This window comes from Talpa occidentalis, unplaced genomic scaffold, assembly GCF_014898055.3.
Source record: "Talpa occidentalis isolate TD23 unplaced genomic scaffold, MPIMG_talOcc4v2.1 talOcc4.3, whole genome shotgun sequence".
Lineage (NCBI taxonomy): Eukaryota > Metazoa > Chordata > Mammalia > Eulipotyphla > Talpidae > Talpa > Talpa occidentalis.
Genome location: NW_023603184.1, coordinates 135510292 through 135515884, shown reverse-complemented (window position 1 = coordinate 135515884; position 5593 = coordinate 135510292).

Genomic DNA, 5593 nt, shown 5'->3' with positions numbered 1-5593 from the left:
GGGAGGGCGGCGAGCGAGCGGACAGGTGGCGCGGCCCTGGAGCGCGGGAGCCGCCTCGGCCGCTTCTTCCTCCTCGGCGGCCGCCGCAGCCGGGTCCTAAAGGGCCCTGCTTCTCCCCGCCCCCTGCTTTCTCCCCTCCCCCTTTTGGAGACCACCCCCTTCCCCCAACACTCCCGCGCGCCGGCCGGGGCGTGCGCGCGCGCCCACCCCGGGCGCCCGCCCTGCGCTGTGGGTCCCCCGCCGCCCGAATCCCCCCGGCCTGCGCCTCTGCACGTGCCCTGCTCCCTTCCTCCAGGGGACGATGACTTGGGGGTGTGCAGGAGCGGCGAGGGAGTGGGGAAGAGTGGGTGCCTCTGTCTCCGGTCTTTCGCGCAGTGCCAAAGGAGTTCCTTGCGCCCTCTCCGGAGCCCGCGCCCAGCTACCTGCTGGAGAATGCGAAGAGCTTAAGGCGCAGTCTTGACCTTCGGGGAGATTTTAGCCCACGACCACTCCCTCCCTCCACCCAGCCTGTGGTTTTCATCCACCGCTCGCACTTTGCTCGGGGCAGTGACTCTGGCACGGAGTGTGTGCTGGGAAGTCCCTTCCTAGAGGCCAGCCTAGCCAAGAACAGCCCCTCTTAGTGACCACCGCAGATTCCCAACCCTGGGAGCCTACGGTGACATGCAAGTAACAGAACTGCTGTTTCTAGGCTCTGGGAAGCCGGCTGCCTTCCTCTTCACCTTCCCCCCAGCCCTCCAAGTAATCCCTTAGCAAATGGGCCCCCATGCTCCTATCTGCAGCGGTTTGCTACAGGAAGGATCCCAGAACTCTCTGCTTCAAGGGTCTTGGAGAGGTCAGATCAGCCCTCCAGGTGTGAGAGAGGCCCTGGGTAAGATCATTTATAGCTCTCTCCAGTACTGCAGATGGCCCAGGGGGGCTGGGGGGCTCCCTTCGTTGTTCTGGTTGATTTACTGAGTCATCCATCCAAGTTCCTCCAACCCCCAGCATTCCAGGCTGGGCCTGAATTATCACCCGTTTCTCTAGGTGGTGACCCTAACAAAGACCCTTGTCAGAGAGATTCCCTTAGTGAAGGATGGACCATTTGGCTGGCTCCAGACCAGGTTTAACCCCTCAATACTTCCTTGCCACCCTTCCCCCATCGGCTGGAGCCACTCCAGCTCTTTCTAACTTTCAGACTCAGAGACATTTGCTTCAATTCAGCTACTTACTACGTGGCCACCTGGCCCTGGAAGTGAGCTAGATGACCCTGGGAAAGGCACATTCCTGGTCTCAAGGAACTAACAATGTTATGGGGTAGAGTTTGGTAAGACAAACAAGTAAGTAGTTGTCAGAGGCTCTGAAGGGGAGACATATTTACAAGGAAGAGCTGATGGGGGTTTCATGGGTGAGTCCGAATTGAAGTTTAGAATTTCTCCTGGGGGAAATAGTTATAGCAAGCACACCCAAGCAGAGGGACCAGCCAAAGCAAGAACACAAAAATGAAAGAGGAGAGGAAAGGGATGGGGTGGGTGGGTGGGGTGGGGTGGGGGAGGGGAGAAGAAAGGAGACCGGGGAGTCCAGTTCACTCTGACCAGCAAAACGCTACTTGTGAATGGGGCATGCAGGAGACTGACAGGAAATCCAGCTGGCCCATGTGAGGTTTGGCATCACTTTTGGGGCAGGCAGTGTACAGTCTCTATGTCTATGCACAGAAAGGAAATAGAGCTGACTTCTGGAAAGCTCTAGAGCTGTGCTTAGTACAGATCTGACAGAAGTAAAAGGACACCGGCATGGGAAGGATAGGAGGAATGCCGGCCACTTCCCTTAGCTGTGCCAGGCTGGTGCCCTCCTTTCAGTTAGTCACAGCCATTAGCATCTAAGTGTCTTCAGAGGAGGGACAGTGTCCAACATCACATCATGCAGTAGAAATCTAATGCAACAGGGCCTCCCCGGTGGCGCAGCGGTTGAGCGCTGGGTTGCGAAGCTGCCCGCAGCCTCTGCAGTGCTGGTTTGATCCCCGGCTGCTCCCTGGCCACCGGAGGAGGGTCCCACATGGCGCGCAGACCTCTCCTGCCGCCCGCTGCTCCCCTCAGCAGTGTTATTTCATCAGTCTGCCTGTTCTGTTCCCCGCTCTGGCTCTGGTGAATTCTCTCACCCTCCTGCGCTTCTGACTGTACCCAGTGCTTGTATAAATAAATCTTTTAAAAAAAAGAAAGAAATCTAATGCAACAAAAACATGAACCACAGAGGCAATTTCAAATTTTCTAGTAGCCACATGAAAATATAGTAAGAAGAAAAAGAATCCATTTTAATTATATACTTTACTCAACCCATTAATTCAAATTATTATCATTTCAATGTGTGATCAATATTAAACATTATAACAATGATATTTTTTATACTAAATCCTCAAGTTCTGATGTGTGCTTTATGCTTTCAGCACGTTTCAGTGTGAACCAGCTCAAATTCAAATGCTCAACAGCCACATGTAGCCAGAAGCTACTACCATATTGGTGAGTGCACCATTCTAAAAGTAGTTCCGGTGCCTAATAGTAGGCACTCAATGAATGAGTGAATGAATAAAAAGTACTATTTCTAAAATACTCCTGACAACACCCCTGTATTTTCAGTCTCCATGGCAATTTCCAGCAGCTGGGGATAAAATGTTGTGCTAATCTATTGAGAGACTAGGAGAGGCATTCATTCATTCTTCATTCATTCATTCAGCTACTCCCTTGTCTTTTGAGATCCATTCTCCTTTTACCTCCTTTTAAAGTTCTTCATCTTTTAGCCAAGAACCATGGTGATGAGCAGGTAAAGTAAGGCTAGCTTGACAAATACAAAGTACTCAGTGGGATTTCTCTTTCCTATGATCTGAAAACCGCACTTTAATTCTTTTCTCCTCGCACCCAGGTTAATAGTCAATTTCATACACACACACACACACACACACACACACACCAGCCACCAATAACCGCATCTTTCTAATCTTTCTCCAGAACACCTGAGGGTTCTACCCTTGGATTCTACTCCAGAAACGCCAACTGCTGCTAAGGTTTCATTCCCAGATGAAGGGCAGGAGAGCTGGACTCACGTCCCAACCTGGGTAATTGCCAGGCCTGGGATGCCACCATTCTGTTCCTTGCTGTAGGCTCAGGGCTTCCACCCATGCCTGGCACAAAGACTTAATAAATATTCGTCAAATGAACTCAAGTTCTCTGTTCTAGTCTCTGCCAGCACACCGTGCTTTAAATTTCTCATGAAGCCTCTGTAAAGGTGATATATCCTTAGGCCTGAGAGCCTGTCTGGGCCCAACATGAGTACTCGTTGAGAGATGGGGACAGGCTCAAACTAGTTTTCTCCCCTCCCCCTAATCCCTGCCTTTTCTATTTGAAAAGTGTTTCACAAACCCAACCCTCCTACCACCTGTACTATTATTTACATAATATTTTCAATGTAAGTCAATTCACTTTTTTCTCTTTTACTTAAAGCTATTTTTCAAAGAAACTTTCTATCACAACCGTGAGTGGAAAACCAGTAAGGATACCTATGTATAAATAGCAACCATGTAAATAAACACAATGAAAACAAAGTAACATTATTCGAGCTGGGTACTGTTGCTCACTCAGTCACCCTGGTTAACAAAAGATGACCCCAAGAAGAAAAGGATTAAAGGCCAACCAGACCCACCCTGAGACTTTCTCCATTAAGTCATCCGTAGGAGTGGAATTTTTTTTTAAGATTTATTTATTTATACAAGAACTGGGGTACAGGTCAGAAGTGCGGGAGGGTGAGACAATTCACCAGAGAGACCGGGAAACAGAACAGGCAGACAGATCCAAGACTGCTGAGGGGAGCAGCGGGTGAGGCAAGAGAGGTCTGCCACGCCATGTGGGTTTCTCCCTGGCTGGCTGGGAATGGAGCCTGTGCTGTAGAGGCTGCAGACAGCTTCACAGTGCAGCTGTCAACCCACTGCACCACCAGGGAGACCCAGGAGTGGAATATTTTTTTAAGATTTTTTTATTTACGCATACAAAAACTGGGGTGTAGGCCAGAGGTGCAAGGGGGGACGGGGGGGGCAGTTAGAAAACTCACCAGAGACAGAGTGGGAAACAGAACAGGCAGATCTACTGAAATACACTGCTGAGGGGAACCGCAGGGGAGATAGGACAGGTCTGCTGTGCCATGTGGTTAGTATCCTGGCCAGGGATGGAACTCATGGCTCAGTGGCTGGAGTTAGCTTGGTAGCTCTGACACTCCCCGTGCCAGCAGGGAGGCCCAGGAGTGGAATTTCTTTGAACAACATATTGAAATGTAATTTACGTGTGAAAAAGTATACATATCACAGATTTGATAAGTGTTCACAAATTGACTATCCTAAATACCGAGTACGCAGGTGAAGACAGAGAATACTAACAGCACTCAGCAGCCCACTTCCTATCCCCCTTCCACTTATTTCCTCCCATGAGGTTAACTATTTTTCTGATTCTTTTTGTCTCTGGTTTCTTTTGCTCAACTTGTGAAACCCTCCTATATTCCTGCGCACAGCTGCTAGTTCCTCCTCCTTGTCAGTATCGGTGATGGGACTACACCAGCACTGCTTCAGCTGTTCTTCTGTGGACAGGCATTTGGATAGTTCCCATGTTTTGACTATTCTGATTCTAGGTGCTATGAATTTCCCAAAATGTGTCATTAGTTGAGCTTGTTTCTTTGGGTCTATACTTAGACATGGAATTTCTGGATGCTAGGATACATGGTACAATGTTCAGCTTTAGTAGACATAGCCAAAAACATCGCCAGGTAAATATACACACCTACGCTCCTATGAGCAGCATTGCATGTTTTACTTGCTCTGCTTCCTTACCAACACTTGGCATTGTCCATCTTTTTCTCAACATAACCTGTTCTGGCCGATGTGTCATTGCATCTCATGATGGTTTTATTTTTCAGTACCCTGATGTCTGACAAACTTGAGCACCTTTTAAATGTTAGAATAGGAAGAATTTTAAAAAGGGAATCATAACATACCACGTTATATAACATCATGTCCACTCATCACGATTAAACATCTGAGTAATGTCTAAAATCATCTTCCACGGGTTGCAGGTTTTTTGTGATGGAGGTTTTTGTCAGTTTTCACTGTTTGAGTTGGATGGGAAGAGTATGAACGGATAGGAGCAGTGCTTGAGCAGAGGGCGTGCGCTCTACTTTCTATCCAGACCCCTGGGGAAAAACACAGCACCATCTCTTTGGCAAGTCCCTGAAATAAAGTAAGTAGGCATGAGGACCTGTGGCGCTTTGCATCCAATTCTCTGGTCGCAGACTCCATAATGGAAATCTAAGGAGCATCCCTGTGGAAAAGATGGAAAAAGAGAAAAATACCCTGAGGTCATGAAGACACCAGGACTGGAAAGATTTATGGTGATTTCCTGAATAAACCTCAGGTGCCAGACCCACAGTTGGCTCGGGCCACCACCACTGTCCAGTCTTCAGAACATCTTCACCAAATGCCTCTTCCCAAATGTTAGCCTAGACTCTGTATGACCTCGCCTCTAGAAGTTCAGGAATTAGGCTGGATGATTCTAAAGTAACCAAATGGAAAGGACACACACAC